General features: G+C 40.8%; 1 protein-coding gene across 1 annotated transcript in view; it reads left to right on the forward strand.

The window, feature by feature from the left end:
• Nucleotides 1-19,019, forward strand: part of Ninl (ninein-like) — a 145,391-nt gene that overhangs the window by 982 nt on the left and 125,390 nt on the right. The gene's annotated exons all lie outside the window — the stretch shown is intronic.

Genomic DNA, 19,019 nt, shown 5'->3' on the forward strand with positions numbered 1-19,019 from the left:
ACCAGAGAATTGGAAGGAGGGACTATAAAGGATGCTGAGTTTCTCCTTAGAGGCCCTTGCTGTGATTTCCAGAGGCTTCACAATGGACTTAGGCAACTTTTAAAATAGAAAAACTAAAAAACAAAAACAAAAAAACAACCAAAAACTGAAAAGATTAAAATTGGTCTGTTCAGAACACTCAGCCAAGCAGTTTTATGAACTGAGTGCAAGAGAGTGTACATTAGAACACAATGCTTAGGTGATTAGAGCAGCAGTCTATTTTCACCTGCTGTCCTGTCTTGTGTGACCTACATATCTGTTAGTGACTTAAACTATTACAGATCTTGTTAGTTTGTAGTCATTTGCCACTGATTGATATTTGTTCAACTACCCATAGGTTTAAGGGTAATCCTATAAGCTTATAATGGAACAGAAAAATCTTCATCAACTAGTGATGTAGCCACTGAACATCACCTTGTAGTGATTGTAACATCTTAGTTCAAGGAATCCCTATACCTTTGTGGTGATACTGAAGTAAACAAAAGTACTTTTTTATCAGTCTTATAAGAATTAGCATATACAGTTGTGTATAGTGTATAATATGCTTTTTGTGATGGTATTAGGAATCTTAAGCCCCATAATACTTAATAGTGACAATAAACAACTATGTTACTGGTTCATGAATTTATTCTGTACTTTTTGTGAGCGTGCCATTACTAGAATTTGAACTCAGTGCCTTACACTTGCTTAGGTTTGCTTGCTCAGCTGGTGCTCTACCACTTGAGCCATACCTCCAGCTCAGTTCTTTGCTGGTTAATTGGAGATGGAATCTCTTGAACTTTTCTGCCTGGGCTGGCTTTGTTTTTTTTGTTTTTGTTGGTTGTGGGGCTTGAAGTTTGGGCCTTGGGCGCTGTCCCTACGCTCTTCAGCTCAAGGCAAATGCTCTACCTCTTGAGCCCCACTTCCAGTTTTCTAGTGTTTTTATTTTTATTTTTTTATTGGAGATCAGAGTCTCATGGGCTTTTCTGCTGGCGCTGGCTTTGAACCATGATCCTCAGGTCTTGGCCTCCTGAGTAACTAGGATTACAGGCGTGATCCATGGGTGCTCAGCCCTGGGCTGGCTTCTCTCTTCCCAAATAGCTAGGATTGCCGCTGTGAACCCCTGGTGCCTGCATATTAAATATTTTATTATGTTAGAGTATACTTGTACTACTTACTTAAAAGTGTAGTGTAAAAAAGTATGCTGAATTGTATCAGCAGCCCTATACATCTCTTGACTGCATTAAAAATCCATTTTAAGTGATGAGCCTACACCATCTAGGTTAATATGAGCACACTCTGATGTTTACACAGTGACAGAATTTCCTGACAGTTCATCTGTCAGAATGTAGTTCTGTCTGTACACTTAACTGTATATTGGCAAATAAAATTTGAATCTGGCTGGGTGCTGGTGGCTCACGATGGTAATCTTAGCTACTTAGAGGCTGAGATCTGAGGATTGAAGTTCAAACCCTGCCTGGGCAGAAAAGTCTGTAAGACTCTTATCTCTAGTTAAGCACCAAAAAAACTGGAAGGAGAGCTGTGGCTTAAGTGGTTGAGTGCTAGCCATGAGCACAAAAACTCAGTAACAGTACCCTGTGTTCAAGCCCCAAGATGGATATACACACACAAAATGAATCTGTCTACATAAAATTTAAATTCAATAAAATTTAGAGGGTTATAGTGTTTTTTTCCACAATGAGAAAATAGCAAGCCTTCTCCAAAGAACTTTAGATAGTATTTAACAACATCAAATTAAAAGGAGAAAATTGTATAAAGAACATTTGGTTTTAAACGACTTTTAATTGAGTTTATATGAAGTTTGATAGAAAACTGATTTTCTGTAACTCATATTTTTTTCTGTACATTTACAGGGTTGAGGTAGGTAAGCTGATCTGGTTATTTGTTAAAATTATGTTGTAAATCCCTTAGGATTAGTTTGTCCTATATGGAACATCCTTTTGAATATTCCACAAAGTTCTAACTGTAAGAATACAGACCCTCCCTTTTATGGTGAATAGCTTTAGATTCTGGTTGGTGAATGCTTCCTTTTTTAGTTTTTATTTTTGGAGGTATTGGGGTTTGAACTCAGGTCCTTGTGCTTGCTAGGACAGACACTGTACCACTTGAGCTGTACCCCTAACAATGGATTTAAACATTTTTTTTAATGGCTTATTGTATTGCATCTTATTCTATGTTACACTGTTTTTTCCATTATAACATTTTTTAACTCAGGGTACATCTTAAAATTAATGCTATCTTAGCACTGAGTTCAGATTTTGTGTGTGTGTGTGTGTGTGTGTGTGTGTATGTGTGTATAACAGTTCTGGGGCTTGAACTCAGGGCCTGGGAACTGTTCTTGAACTTTTTTGTTCAAGCTAGCACTCTACCACTTTAGCCACAGCTCTACTTCTGACTTTTTTGGTAGCTAAATGTATATAAGAGTCTTACGAACTTTTCTACCTGGGCTTATTTAGAACTGTGATCCTCAGATCTCAGCTTCTTGAGCATCTAGGATTACAGGTGTAAGCCACCAGTGTATGTGGGCTTGGGTTAAGATTTTGACAGCTGGTTTTCTTTCCTTGTCATATGTCTTAAATCAGTGGCATCTTGGATTTAATGAAATAAGATGATTTTCTTGCCTGCATTATCTAAACAAGAAGGAAAAAAATGACAGTACTTCTAGTAGAGAGTTTTTTTTTCTTTTCCTGGGGCTTGAACTCAGGACCTTGGCACTGTCCCTGAGCTTCTTTTCTCAAGGCTAGCACTCTACCATTTGAGCCACAGCACCACTTGAGGCTTTTTCTGTTCATGTGGTACAGAGGAATCGAACCCATAAGGGCTTCATGCATGCTAGCAAGAACTCTACCACTGAGCCACCTTCCCAGCCTGACAGTCAGCTTTTTATTATATTCACCCCCTCATCTGATACAGCAGGCACTTCAGACTGGATTTCCTCTATGTCCCAATTCATTTTTCTTCTGTTTGCTGCCTCAGGAATGAGACAGCTGAGTTTTCAGCAGTGCTAGTCCCAGAATGCCTGAAGGGAGAATCTCCCCTATGCTGGAAGGTAGACCAGGAGATTAAACCTTAGTGTAGTATGTGAGGTGGGTATGAGGCTCTCTGTATATATAGTCATATGACGCTAAATGAGGGAAATACATTTTGACTTGAGTGGTAACTTTAGTCTCTGTTTTTGCTGGTTATATGGAGATAAAATCTTGTAAACTTTTTGCCCAGGCTGGCTTCAAACTGTGATCCTCTGAAATTCAGCTTCCTGAGTAGCTAAAATTACAGGTGTGAGCCACCACTGCCTAACCACAGAGAATATTTTTGCATAAAGTAAGATGCCTATGAGTGATGTAATCCTATGCAGCCACTCACGTATATAGTTTGTTTTAACCTTATGCAGTAGACTAGTTTTAGTGCTACTCATTTCTTTCTTTTTTTTTTTTTTTTTGTCCGTTGTGGGGCCTAGGCCTGGGCGCTATCCCTCAGCTCTTCAGCTCAAGGCGAGCTCTCTCAGCGCCACTTCCGAGTGCTACTCATTTCTTGAAGTGACTTTGGAGTTCAGATGTCTGTGCCTCATTCTCCCCATTTATCAAGTAAGAATGGTTTTCCTAAGTGAGTTAATGGATGAGATGTTGTAACACTCTGAAATTCTATTGTTTAAAATAGGAGGATTTAAAAAATATTTAATACCATGATTATCAAAGAACAGATACACATTAGACAAGCTACTCTGAGCTTGTCAGTGAGGGACAGGTATGTGACTGAGCCTCCTTCCCTCCCTCCTTCTCTCCCTTCCTCCCTGTCTTTATTCTTTCTTTGTCTCTGTCTCTGTCTCTCTCTCCCTCCGTCTCTCCCTCCCCCTTCTCTCTCTCTCTCTCTCTCTCTTTCTCTCTCTCTCTCTTTCTTTTTTCCTTTCTTCCTGTAGTAGGCTTGGGTGCTATCCCTTAGTTTATTCATTCAAGGCTTAATTTATTCACTTAGGGGCTTTCCTCCTTCCTTTTCTTGGTGTTACTAGGGTTTGAACTCACAGCCTTATACTTGCTAGGTAGGTGCACTGCTCCTTCAGCTGTATATGCTTCCAACCATTTTTGCTGTAGTAATTTTTCAGGTTGAGTCTTGAGTTTTTCCTAGGGTCTAACTGGTTCTGCATCCTTCTACCTATGGCCTCCTGAGTAGCTGGGACCACGGGCACCTGCCATCATGCCCAGCTTTTGGTTGATATGGGATCTTCCTAATTTTTTTTTGCCTTGAACTGAAATCCTGATTTCTACCTTTCAAGCAACTGGTATTACAGGCACAAGCTGCCATGCCTGACCTCATCTAAGTCTTTTTATTATTATGAAATCCTATTTGACTCAGAGAAAACTTCACATCAGCCTAGGATTGTAGCATATTATTTTAGTTTATTTTGTTTGGCATGACTTAAGTAGTTGCAATAGCAAAATATAGTCATTTCTTTATTACCCATTTTCTTGAACTGCCATGGTTATCTGTGCTTGGCAAGTCAGAATCCTTTCTAGAACTTTTGAATTGTTGGTGTTGACATTGACCCTCACAGCAGGCTCCTTCTTTAGAAGTAGAAACTCCAAATACTCAGTCTTCTCAGATTCTGTGGTCTGTGACATATGTGTAAAAAGAAAAAAAGAGCAGCAGTGTGTGTGTTTTGCCTCAGGCTTCTAATTGCATGGCTGAAATTTCATATAGGAAAGTTGGAATAATCATAAGAAGGGGGTATGAATCATTCTTAGGGTTTCTAGTCTTTGATATTTTTTTCTTTTATTTTCTTTATAGCCAACACAACCAAGAAAAATTACACTCTGGTTCTGGTGAAGAAAAAGTGTATTAACTGTTGTGTCACAGATGAATAGACTGGGTTGAAGAAAAAGTGTATTAACTGTTGTGTCACAGATGAATAGACTGGGTTGGGACATTTTATGTTTGTTCGAATCATTGCTTTTTAATTTTGGGAACTATTCAAGTCAATGTCTTTTCCTTATAATTAGGTTTCCTCATACAGTTTCTTGTATAACATGAAAACTTTCCAGGTTAGTTGAGAACTGAAAGAGATAAGTTTTTAGTATTCTGGATATGAAAGTCCTGTGCTTTATAGATTTTTTTTTGGGGGGGGAGGGTCCAGTCATGGGGCCTGAACTCTGGGTCTGGGCACTGTCCCTCAGCTCTTCAGCTCAAGGCTAGCGCTCTACCACTTGAGCCACAGCGCCACTTTTAGCTTTTTTCTTTTTGCTTATATGGTGCTGAGGAATCGAACCCAGGGCCTCATGCATGCAAAGCAAGCACTCTACCACTGAGCCACCTTCCCAGCACTATAGATTTTTTTTTTTAACTATTCAAAACTACTTCCTGCTTGTGTGCTTTTAGTAGGCTTGAGGAAGAAAGTCATGTTGCAACTGGAGTTTGACCTTGCTGTGAGCTTATTTCACAGCTCTGTGACCTTGTAACTGTGAATCAACATTTATTGCTTACATTAAAAAAAAAAAAAACAAAAACCTGGGTCCTGAGCATAGGTTGTTGGGTAGGAGCTACATTTGGAAAGCTAGCAAGCCAGAGATGTAGAGGCTGTGATAACAGACTATCTTGTCTGTGGTTGCAGGGGTAAGGTTTGAAGAGGGAGTTATGGGAAACACTGAAGTTCTAAAGACACCAGGACAGTTACCAATCCGCTTTTTAGTGCATGGAATTCTGGGATCTGTAGGTCACTCTGTGGCCTGGGTGATGTTCTTTGAAGAAAAGTTACCTATTAGAAAGTCTCTGACTCCTGTCTTGTTAGTTTCTTTTCCTAGGAATAAGTTAACTCTGCAGTTATTGTTAGGATACAAAAGGCATCTTATTCCTCCTACAGGGAAAGATAGCAAAAGGCTACTTTTTCCTGAAGGAAGGAGGAGATAGAAAAAAAGCAACTTTCCCTGGAGGGGTAGAGATAACTGAAGACAGCTGCCAGAGGCAAGATAGTGAAATGTAAGTTTCCACACAATGGCTTTAATTCTTTAAGTGGGTCTGAAGCATTATCTACTGCAACACCAGAGGGTAAGGAACAATATTACTTAGTTATATAAACTCCAAAATCAATGACTTTTAAGATCACCTAAAAAAAGGAAAAGCTGGAGGGTTTATTTTGGTTTCTCCTGTTAACAAACCTGAAAATATTGCTTAGACTCTAGGCCACAATTTCTTCTCTTACAAACTGGGGGTAATAATAGTGTTTTCCTCACAAGACTAAATTTCTATGAATTTAGGAATATGCCTGGGACATGACATGAATGCTCCATAAATATTAGTTTTTATTATCAAAAGGTTATTTAGTCAAAGCAAGTACTCTACTGAGGGGTCAGAGTAGAGGCATCTCTCTAGCGATTCTAACTATTCACAAACAGTAGACCCCAGGACCTACACGGCAGGAAGGAGAGTGTTCAGAAAAGTCTCCTGGGTCTTTTTCTGTTTGTCTCCAACCTTTAAGGTCACTTGACTAAAACAAAAGTAAACCACAACTGGCCCACAAAAGAGAACTATTCAGAATTACAAAATGTGAACTCTTTCTCTTTCTTTCTTTGTCCTTTCATGCATTTTTTTGTTGATAAAAAAGGTGTTTTACAGAGGGGTTACAGCTATGTGTCAGGTAAAGAGTACATTTCTTTTTGAACAGTGTCACCCCTTCCCTTGCTCTCTCCCAGTTTTTCCCCTCCCATCCCCCCCCCACAAGTTGTATAGCTCTTTTTCAATGTACTGTCTTATGTGTATCACTGTTGAATTTGTTCATCCTTTGTCCTACCATTTCTGTGCCCTCCCTTACCCTTTCAAAGATAGATAAATGAACAAACAAGACAAAAGGAAAACAAAAATCGCAACAAAGAAAAAAACCCTCTCATTTCCATTTCTTGGAGTTCAGTTTGATAAATATTATTTTATATAATCAGTTGCACATAGGTATTGTGCCTTTGTGTTCCTCTCCTGCCCTAGTGTATAAAAAAAAGTGCAAACACTAAACAATTAGAAATTCAGATCACTTAACGGAAAAGTTTCTAGCTAGGTGTGGTGGTACAAGGCAGCTGTTTGGTAGGTGGGGATAGGTGGGAATTGAAGTTCAAGGCTGGTTGGACAAAATGAGGTATATCTATAATCCCAGCTATTCCTGAAACAGAAGTAGGAGGATCCTGGCCCAATACTAGCCCCAAGTAAAGATCCTGAGACCCTATTTAGAAAATAAGCTACAAAAAAAGGGGGCCGGGGATGTGGCTCAAGTGATAGAGTTCTTGCCTATCAATTGTGAGGCCTTGAATTCAATATGTTGGTGAAGAAGGAAAGACTCTATTAAATTAAGATCTTAGCTTGCTTGTCACCGGTGGCTACTCAGGAGGCTGAGATCACAGTTCATAGCCAGCCCGAGTAGGAAAGTCCCTGAGACTTTTTTTTTTTGGCGGTCGTGGGGCTTGAACTCTGGGCTTGGGTGCTGTCCCTCAGCTCTTCAGCTCAAGGCGAGCGCTCTACCACTTGAGCTACAGGGCCACTTTTGGTTTTCTGGTGGTTTTTTATTGGAGATAGGAGTCTCACGGTCTCTCCTGCCCGGGCTGGCTTTGAACCGTGATCCTCAGATCTCAGCCTCCTGAGTAGCTAGGATTACAGGCGTGAGCCACCAGCGCCCCCCCCCTCCATACTGATTTTTATATTAGCTGAAATTACAATCTTACCAACAGTGTATATGGGAGTGTGTCATCACAATCTTACTAACGTTGTTTCTTTGCGTTTTGTACTGATACTGGGGCTTAAACTCAAAGCCACATGCTCTCACTTGCTTTTTTCTGCTCCAGAATAGCTTTCTACTACTACTTGAGTGATGCTTCTAGTTACAGCTTTTTTCTGATTAAGTCAAGGTAAGACACTCCAGATTGGTCTGCCAAGGCTGACTTCGAACCTTGATCCTCAGATCTCTGTCTTCCAGCTGTCTCACTAAAAGTTTATGTATTAACTACATTCTGCATCCTTCCTTTGTTCCTTTCCTCCCTCCCTTCCTTCGTTCCTTCCCTCCCTTCCTTCCTTTCCTTCCTCCCTCCCTCCCTTCCTTCCTTTCCTCCCTCCCTCCCTTTGTTTCCTCCCTCCCTCCTTCCCCCTTCCTTCCTTTCTTCTCTCTTCTCTCTCCTTCCTCTCTCTCTCCCTCCCTCCCTCCCTCTCTGTCTCTCTCTATCTGTCTCTCTCTTTGTCAATTGTGGAGCTTGAACTCAGGCCTGAGCAAATTTTTGCTCAAGGCTAGCGCCACTTAGAGCCACAGCTTCACTTCCAGTTTTTGAATAGTTAATTGGAGATAAGAATCTCATAGGGACTTTTCAGCCCTGGCTGGCTTCAAACTGCAAAGCTCAGATCTCAGCCTCCAGAGTAGCTAGGATTATAGGCTTGCTAGGTAGGTGCTCTATCAATTAAACCATGCTTCTAGTCATTTATTATTCATATGTTGTTACTTTGGTGAAGAATTCAAGCATTAAACTTAATAAGAGTAGAAAGAAGTTGGGCTTGGTGTCTCATGACTGTAATCCTAGCTACTCTGGGGTCAGATTTGAGAATTGTAATTCCAAAGCAGCCTCTGGCAGGAAAGTCCTTGAGATTCTTATCTCCAATTAACAACCAAAAAGCCGGAAGTGGAGCTGTAGCTCTGGGTGTTGAGCTTTAGCAAAAAAGCTCAGAAACAGTGCCCAGGCCCTGTCTGAGTTCAAGTCCCAAGACTTGCACAAGGGAAAAAAAGAGTAGTGACAATGGGTTTCAAATATTCCTCATTTGATGTAATGTTGATTAAAGCTTTGTCATATATAGTTTTTATTGTGTTGATGTCTCATCATTCTGCTCCTAATTTCTTTAAGACTTTTACATTATATTTTTAATTAATTTTTGTGTGGGTACTGGTGTTTAAACCCTTAGCTGCATGGCCTTGCTTAGCTTTTTAGCTATAGGATAGCAATCTGCTACTTGAGCCATACCTCCACTTCTGGCTTTTTGCTGTTTAGAGATTAAAGACTCGTGGACTTTTCTGCCCAAGGCTTTGAACCTTGACCTTCGGATCTGAGCCTCTTGTATAACTAGTTACAGGTGTGAGCCATCAGTGCCTGGCTATTTGGGATTTTTTTTTTTTGTCAGTTGTCAGGCTTGAACTCTGGGCCTGGACACTGTCCTTGAGCAATTCAGCTCAAGGCTAGCAGTCCAGCACTTACGCCACAGTGCCACTTGCGGCTTTTTCTGCTTATGTGGTGCTGAGGAATGGAACCCAGGGCCTCATGCAGGCAAGGCAAGCACTCTACCACTGAGCCACCTTCCCAGCCCTATTCGGATTTTTAATGTGAAGGGATGTTGAATTTTGTCAAAGGCTTTTTCTTTAATAATCATGTGATTGTTTTTTCTTGAATCCATTTATGTGCTATGTTACTTCTGTTGTTTTGTGTGTGTTGAATTGTCCTTTAGTCTCTGAAATGAAACCAACCTCATTATAGTGTATGATTATTTTAGTGTAGCATTGAATTTGGTTTGCTATTCCAGGGATTGAACTCAGAGCCTGCACACTGTCTCTGAGCTTCTTTTGCTCAAGCCTAGCACTCTACCACTTAAGCCACAGAGCCACTTCCGGCCTTTTCTGTTTATGTGGTACTGAGGAATTGAATCCAGGGCTTCATGCAATCTAGGAAAGCACTCTACCACTGAGCCATATTTCCAGCCCCTTTATTAAGGACTTTTGCTGTATGTTTCTCAGAGAATTTACCTGTTGTTTTCTTTTGTTGTTTTATTAATTTTGTTATCAGGTTAATAGAGTGTAGTTTTATAGATAGAGTTTGGAAGTATTTCTCTCATTTCTATTTTATGTAATATTTATGTAATAACTTGAAGAGCATTGTTGTTAATTCTTCTTTAAAGATTTGGTAGAATTCAGCAGTGAATCCATCTGGTCCTAGGCTCTTCTTTTTTTTTGGGGGGGGAGAGACTCTATTACTGCTTCAGTAATAATTCTTTATTAGCTGGGCTCTAGTGGCTCATGCTTGTAATCCTAGCTACACAGGAAACAGATCTGAGGATTGTGGCTGTAGCCAGCCCAAGCAAGAAAGTCCATGAGACTCTTACCTCCAATAAACTACTCAGAAAAGGCTGGCAGTAGTATTGTGGCCCAAGTGGTAGAGCACAAAGAGGCAGGGACAGAGCCTAGGTCCAGAGTTCAAGCCCCAGGACCGGAAAAAAAAAAAGATTCTTTATTATTGCTTGCTATTGATGTGTTCATGTGGTTTATATCTTTATTCAATTTTAGAAGGTCATATGTTTCTAGAGTATAAGTTTGTGTAATATTCCTTAATAATCGTTTGGATTTTAATATCTCTCTGTGTGTGTGCATGTGTGTATAAGAGAGAGAGAGAGAGAGAGATCCTCAGATCTCAGCTTCCTGAGTAGCTAGGATTACTGGCATAAAATACAAACTCTTGATTAACAAGGATTACAGGTATGCAATACCAGTACCTGGCTTGTAAGACTCTCTTTTTGGGGGGGGGTTGTGGGGCCTGAACTCTGGGCCTGGGCGCTGTCCCTCAGCTCTTCAGCACTCTTCAGCACTCTACCACCTGAGCCACAGTGCCACTTCCGGCTTTTTTTTCTTTTTTGCTTATGTGGTGCTGAGGAATCGAACCCAGGGCCTCAGGCATGCAAGGCAAACACTCTACTACTGAGCCACCTTCCCAGCCCCAAGACCCTATTTTTTTGAATAGGGTCTTACCTTTACACATGAGCTAACTTGGACCATGATCCTCCTATTGATGTTTCCAACATAGAATGACAGATGTGGGATACCTTCCCCATTTTTATTGGTTAAAGTAGAAAGTTACTCATCTGTTTTATCTGGGCTGAACTCATATCAAGATCTTCCTGATGCTAGCCTTCTGAGTAGTGAGGATCACAGATATGAGGTACTGCACAGTCACTGACTTTTTTTTTTACTGTATTATTGTTAATAATAATAATAATGTTTTTTTCTGTTTTGGTACTAGGGATCAAACCTAAGATGGTGTATTTGCTAGGCAAGTGCTTTGCCACTGAGGTACTAGGTACCACTGAGGTACCTAGTTACTGACTTTTTGTTGTTGTTGTTAGTTGCGGGGCTTGAACTTTGGGCTTGGGCACTGTCCATGTTCTCTTCAGCTCAAGGAGAATGCTCTACCGCTTGAGCCACAGTGCCACTTCCAGGTTTTCTAGTGGTTTATTGGAGATAAGAGTCTCATGAACTTTCCTGCCCGGGCTGGCTTTGAACCATGATCCTCATATCTCAGCCTCCAGAGTAACTAGGATTATAGGTGTGAGCCACCGGCGCCCTGTTTAGTCACTGACTTTTAAAAAGATCATTCTATAAGGTTTCTGAGTCTTGTTTTTCTTCTTTTTGGATATGAAACATCTACATCTTCCTTTCTTCCTGCAGTCCTGCACTGAATACTCAGGTAATTAGTGGACTGGATGACAGTGGATTTGATTTCTGATCAAATCTTCCCTGCTGGCTGCTCTGTCAATGCTGGAGTGCTAGAGAAAGTACTGTAGCTGGCACCTTTCCCTAGACCCGTCTGTACATTCATGGAATCCTCTCACTTTGCCATAGAAAACTGTAGGAAGCCTTTCCACCTCTTTTCTTTCCCTAGTGACTAGCAATACTGTGCCTATTAAATTAAATTTGCTTACATTTTGTCATTCAAAATAAGATTGTACCCCGAAAGCCTGTCTTCTTCCTCATTACTTAACATTGTTTTAGGAATGAGAAAAGTAGCACCATCTTCTTAGTCTCACTACCTGCTTGACTTTGACAAAAATGGTGTGAACATATAGTCCAAGGATGTTGGGAAGCTGAGGTAAGGAGGATCACTTGAGTCCAGAGTTCAAAGCCAGCTGCACTTTGAGACTTAATTTCTCTCCCCACTCCCACCAAATAAAAAGGTATGTAAAAAAAGGAGTTTCGCAGTAACACACATAAGTCAATTAGTATACAACCTTTTTTTTCCCCAGATATTTTGGAAAGAAAATGACAAGGTAAATTCTCCTTTGTGATTTCTAGCTTTTGAAGAGAACCAAATGCACCAGCTAGTTGATTGATAAAACTCTGGATGGTTCTGGTACCTATAGTGACATTTCCACGATGATAAGGAAGTAGGGTACAATTTGTCCTGCTTTCTCCAGCACAGGCCTTGTCTTCTCTTTCAAAGAGAAAAATCTAGGTTACTAGTCCCGGGCTTCTCAGGTGTCTCTCAGAGTGTATCTGCGTCTGAATCTCTCCTGTCCCCTGCACAGTGGCCTCTCAGGAGGTGGTGACCTACCCTGACTATGTAGTAGGACTGTCTTGTCTTCCTGAGTTCTGATACCACAGTGAGTCTTGTAGCATTCTGTGGCTGCTCCAACATGTAGTAAGGGTTAGACCTTTTGGGGGATTGATGATCACAGACCCTTTGAAGTAAATGCAAATTATTTTCCTTGATAAAACAAGATCTAAATCCTTATAACTTGGAGCTTGACTATTTGTTGAAATAAAAAATGTATTTTTTTCTGCTTTTCCCCATTCCAAGACAACAGCTACAACTTTGTATTCCTGTTTTTTAATATGAGTTTATGTTACAGGCCTAAAGGCAGAAGGTTCTAAAAAAATTGACTTATGTATGCATGTATGTACACTGAAAAGTTGGAACATGTGTATAGATTTGCATAACAGTCACCTCAATGAGAACACAGGACAATTCTGTCAAAAATAACCATATTTGCAGAGTTGTTCTGAATTCCATTGATGTATGTTGGGACAATCTGTTCAGTAATATCATACTGTTTTGTTATTGTGACTTTAAATCTTAGAATTAGGTCTTATGAATTATCTAATTTTATTTCTTTTTTTCAATACTTTTTTATTGTAAAAATATTGTACAGAGGGGTTACAGTTACAAGAGTAAGGTTAATGTTATTTCTTTTCTTTTCTTTTTTTTTTTTTTGGGTCCAGTCATGGGGCCTGAACTCTGGGCCTGGGCACTGTCCCTCAGCTCTTCAGCTCAAGGCTAGCGCTCTACCACTTGAGCCACAGCGCCACTTCCGGCTTTTTTCTTTTTGCTTATGTGGTGCTGAGGAATCAAACCCAGGGCCTCAGGCATGCAAGGCAAGCATTCTACCACTGAGCCACCTTCCCAGCCCGGCTAATGTTATTTCTTAAAAAAACAGTTTTGGCTGGATGCTAGTGGCTCACACTTATAATCCTAGATACTCAGGAGGCTGAGATCTGAGGATCCTGTTTTGAAGCCAGCTGGGGCAGGAACATCTCCAAGATTCTTATCTCTGATTAACTATCAGCCAGCTGGTGCAGGAGAGTCCCCAAGACTCTTATCTCCAATTAACTATCATATACACACAGGTTGGTAGTGGAGCTATGACTCAAGTGGTAGAACACTAGTCTTGTGCACAAAAGCTCAGGGACAGTGCCCAGGTTCTGAGTTCAAGCCCCAGGACTGGCACCAATTTTTTTTTGGTCCAGGTTCCTGTAGCTCAAATTTGTAATCCTAGCTACTTAGGAAGCTGAGATCTGAAGATTGTGCCTGCAAGCTTGCCCAGGCAGGACAGTCCAAGAGACTCTTATCTCCAGTTAACCACTAAAAGTTATTAAATGGAACTGTGGCTCAAGTGGTAAAACACTAGTTTTGAAAAAAAGAGCTAAAAGACAGTGCCCAGACCCTGAGTTCAAGCCCCAAGACCAGCACACAAAAACAGTTTCAGAGAATTGGAGGTGTAAAGTGGGTATGTATAGTACATGCTAAGCATGTGTAAAGCCTTGGGTTTCATCCCCAGTACTAATCTCGGCCCTGAAGCTTTAGTTATAGTAGTTTCATTGCCTGATGCTTCTCTCTCTCTCTCTCAGTATTAAGGTTAAACTCAGGGCCTCAAGCTTACAACTGTAGTGCCTCATTCTGCCTGATCCATTTTAGAATTTGCATGTCTATATTTCAAAGATTTTTTTGGGGGGTGGGGAGGGATTTCTTTTGGAATCATATTGACTTTATAGCTTAGTTTGGGGACAATTGATGTCTTGTGTCTTCTAGTGTATAAGAACATACTGCCAGGCACTGGTGGCTCACACCTGTAATCCTAGCTACTCAGGAGGCTGAGATCTGAGGACTGCAGTTCAAAGCCAACCCCTGGCAGGAAAGTCCATGAGACTCTTATCTCTAGTTAACTACCAGAAAACTGGAAGTGGTGCTATGGCTCAAGTTGTAGAGTGCTTGCCTTGAACTAAAGAGCTCAGGGACAGCGCCCAGGCCCAGAGTTCTAGTCCCAGGACCAAAAATAAAAATAACATATTATTTCTCATTTCATTTAGATCTCTAATTTCTTTGACTAATATTTTGAGGTGTTGGGCTGGGAAGGTGGCTCAGTAGTAGAGTGCTTGCCTTGCATGCCTGAGGCCCTGGGTTCGATTCCCTAGCACCACATAAGCAAAAAGAAAAAAGCCAGAAATGGCGCTGTGGCTCAAATGGTAAAGCACTAGCCTTTAGCTGAAGAGCTGAGATACAGCGACCAGGCCCAGAGTTCAGGCCCCAGGATCGGACCCCCCCACCAAAAAAAAAAGCAAAGACAAACACCACCACCATCACCAAAATCCCCCATGTTTCCATTTCTTGGAATTTGTTTCTATAAACAGTATTATAAGTTTTCAGAAGCATTATGCCTTTGAGTTCTTCCCCTAAGAGTATCCTCCTTTGGTCTTACTGTGTGTGAATGATTGGAGTTCTGTATAATTTATCATGTATCAGTGTTTTTTAGTTCCAGTGTCTGCATATGAGAGAAACCATATGCCGTTTGTCTCTCTGAGGCTTACCTTGCATGACCTATTTTTTGTTAGGTATATATTATTATTATATGTTATTATTCCATTTTTATTTATTTATTTATTTATCAGTCTTGGGGCTTGAACTCAGGGCCTAGAAGCTGTCCCTGAGCTCTTCTGCTCAAGGCTAGTGCTCTACCACTTTGAGCCACAATGCCACTTCTGGTTTTCTGGTGGTTAATTGGAGTTATGAGTTTCACAGACTTTCCTGCCCAGACTGGCATTGAATTGCAATCCTTAGATCTCAGGATTACAGGTGTGAGCCACTAGCACCGGGCTTGCATATTCTTCTTCTTCTAATGGCTGTGTAAAATTCCATTTTTTGGGTCCAGCTCATCTATTGTAGGGTATCTGGGAATTTCTAAACTAGGGTATTGTGAATAGTACAATAGTGAATATGGAGATGTACAAGTGTATTTATGGTATTCTGACTTGTAATGTTCTGGGTAGATGCCCACGAGTGGTATGGCTGGGTTGTAGGGAAGTGCTGCTTAGTTTTTTGAGAAACTTACAGATTGCCATCCAGAGTGGTTGTACTCATTTATATTACCACCAACAGTGCAATAATGTTCCTTTCCCTCACATCTCCACTAGCAATTCTTGTTCAAATTATTGATGTTGGCCAATCTAACTGGGTGAAATATATAGAATCTCGAAATTGTTTTGATTTGCCTTTCTTCTATGGTCAAGGATGCTGAGCATTTCCTTATGTCCATTATTGCTTTTTCTGAGAAGTCTCTCTTTAGCTCCTTTGCTCAGTTAGTGATTGCTTTATTAGTTTTGAGAGGAGTTCATTTCTTGAGCTCCTTGTATATTTTGGATAATAGGCTTTGTCAGATGGATTCTTGGTAAAGATCTCCCTGTCTGTCAGCTGTCTTTCTAATTTAGTAACTGTGTCCTATGCAGTGCAGAAACTTTTTATTTTGATGTAATCCTATTTTTCAATCTCCTGTCTGCTAGGCCCCTGGGACTCTATACCTATAAGTTCTGATGCTTCTTCTACTTCCTCTTGGAGCAACGTTTCAGGTCAGAAATTGTGGTCTTTGATCCACTTTGAGTTGATAGTGCATGGTGATAAACACAGATCCACTTTTAGTTTTCTATATATGGATATCCAGTTTTCCCAACCCAATTATGAGGATGTTACCTTTTTTCCATTGTTTATAGGCTCCACTTCCACCTATAGGTTTTACAACTCCCGCCCCCTTACTGCCATGGCCTGAGCCCATCTTTCGTGCAGGGGCAGTTGGGGACACTTATCCAAACCATGACAAATAAACATATGTTATATAACTATGTAGTCAAAATATAATTTAAATAGCAATAAAACTACAAAACAATTCAAATCAACTGTTAATTTAGTGCAATAAGTGTTTTCTGTTAGGATGAAATCTCCACAGGGTATACAAGAACATCCTATCTGCTGTGGAATTAGTGTTCTGGGTTTGTTTTGCTTTTACACTGTGTGTTTCTGCTGCTTCATACCATGGACTTGCTTATATTTTCTCGAGTATGAAAAGAGCTCTGCATAGTGGGCCATAATGTAACTTGCTGTTCATGTGATTCATGATTAAGTTTGCTTCTGGTCTTTCTATCTGTAGATGCAAATGCAGTACTGAGACTTTGAGGCAGAAAAAAAACAAACTAGTACCACATAGAAAACTGTCCCTTGAGCATATATATGGGGGACACAGATTTGAGAAACTGTGTGCTATAATTTCTCCTCTTGCCTTTTTATGGATAATCTAGGGACAGCAAGGCTTCAGCCTGATGGTACTATACTTGGTAAAACTCCAGGATGTTCAACCACCATGAACTTACTTTCTGCAAACTTCATGAGATTAGTGTTCTAGAATTGTCTAGGTTTGAACCAGGGAACGAAAACACTATGTTAAACAGCCGTTCCATACCCTGTACCCATGGAAGGTGGCTGAGCTGGGGAAAATGCAGGTTGAGATGTGCCTGTTTTCTCTATCTACCTTTGCTTCTCCTGATTCTGTCCCCATGAATTCCTGAAAAATTTGCCCCTCTTCTGAGAATGTTCCGTACCTCACCATCAGTCATATACATAATCTCCTTGTGACTGTGGAGCACTGTGCCAGCTCTTTGGAACCCATCAGCTCTTTTCTTTTTCTTTTTTTCTTTTTTTTGGGTCGGGTCGTGGGCCTGAACTCTGGGCCTGGATGCTGTTCCTCAGCTCTTCAGCTCAAGGCTAGTGCTCTACCACTTGAGCCACAGCGCCACTTCCAGCTTTTTTTTCCTTCTGTTAATGTGGTGCTGAGGAATCAAACCCAGGGCTTCATGCATGCAAGGCAAGCGCTCTACCACTGAGCCACCTTCCCAGCCCTCCATCAGCTCTTTTCTTGGAAAGTATAGAATTAAATGTTCCCTTCCCCCCAATAATGATATTTCAGGCTGGGTGTTGGTGGCTCATGCCTATAATCCTAGCTACTTAGGAGGCTGAGATCTGAGGATTGTATTTTGAGGCCAGCCCAGGCAGAAAAATCTGTGAGACTTTTTAATTTCCAGTTAACCAAAAAAGCCAGAAGTGGAGCTTTGGCTCAAATGGTAGAGTTTTAGCCATAAGCAAAAAAGCTGGGAGATAGTGGTCAGGCCCTGATTTCAAGCCCCAATACTGGCACACCAAAAAGAGAAAAAAGAAAAAGAAAAGGAAAAAAATAGAATTTCAAATTTTAGAAAGTTGGCTGAGGAATGCTTTGATTCAAAGACCCCCTGAAGTCATTTGAGGGTTCTTGGCTGATTCTGAAAGTTCACTGTTTAGCTGTTTTAGGAAAACAAAGACATAACCTTCCAGAGTTTTCCTCAGCATCTAGAGGCATGTGTTTGTAGATACCAGTGGGGGTTATCTTCTCAGTGAGCCTTCCCCGTACCTTATTTAAATGTGCCAGTCATTTCCCCCACACTTCCTGCTTTATTTCTCTCCACACCACTTACATTATCTTAAATACGATTTGTGAGGGACAAAGACTATAGTTAGTTCATTGCCCGGCATGTACAAGTTCCTGGATTCCATCCTCAGCATTACCAAATCAGATTTTAAAAAGTATAATTGTTTATTTATTGTCTCCCTCTAGAGAATGTAAGCTTCACAAGTAAAAGGTCTTTGTTTCGTTTGCTGCAGTATCCCAAAAGCTTAGGATAATATACTCAGTAAATACTTGTAGAATAATGCTTTCAACTTGTGTTCCCCCTAACTCTATTTTTGGTTGAGAAAGAGTTTGACTGTCTTGGTTAGGTTAGCTTCAAGTTTCTGGGCTCAAGTGATCCTTCTGTGTCTCTTCCTGAGTAACTGGGACTACATACCTATACCACTGTTTCACCTTTCTGTTTTCTAAAGATAGGCTGTCCATATTTGCTGGGGACGGCTTACAGATGGTAACATGCTCTGTGGCCTTGGGTTATTGCATAGGGGAGAAGGAACTTTTGACTTGGCTTCATTCACAGGAGCAAGGATTTCTGGGTGTGCAGATCCCTAAGGCTCAGTGGTAATCATCACATGATAATCACTTATGTTGAACAAAGTTGGACTGGTCTCTTGAGACAAACAGAAGCTTGCAGGTAATTGCTGAAAAGCACAATTATTACAAAACATGTAAAGCTCTGGAGAATAATGTAACGCTTTGGAAGCAAAACAACTTGACTGGGAAAAGCAAAATGTACAAGTCAGTGTCTTGTTTCTGCTGTTTGATGTTGGGACTCTTCAGGTAACTTGCTCAATATGAAATGAGTCACAGGCTCCACCATGCTTGGCCTTGTGGTTGGATTTTTATGACTGACTTCTTTCACTTAGCATATGTTTTCAAGACTCATTAATTTAGTAGTACTTCATCCAAACATTTCTCTGTTTTTAAAATGTTTAGAACTTTGTTTACTTTTTTTTTGGGGGGGGGTCTGGTCGTGGGGCCTGAACGCTGGGCCTGGGCGCTGTCCCTCAGCTCTTCAGCTCAAGGCTAGCACTCTACCACTTGAGTCACAGCACCACTTCTGGGTTTTTTCTTTTTGCTTATGTGGTGTTGAGGAATCGAACCCAGGGCCTCATGCATGCAAGGCGAGCGCTCTACCACTGAGCCAACTTCCCAGCCCCTGTTTACTTTTTTTT

The sequence above is a fragment of the Dipodomys ordii genome, unplaced genomic scaffold, assembly GCF_000151885.1.
Source record: "Dipodomys ordii isolate 6190 unplaced genomic scaffold, Dord_2.0 Scaffold99, whole genome shotgun sequence".
NCBI classification, from domain to species: domain Eukaryota; kingdom Metazoa; phylum Chordata; class Mammalia; order Rodentia; family Heteromyidae; genus Dipodomys; species Dipodomys ordii.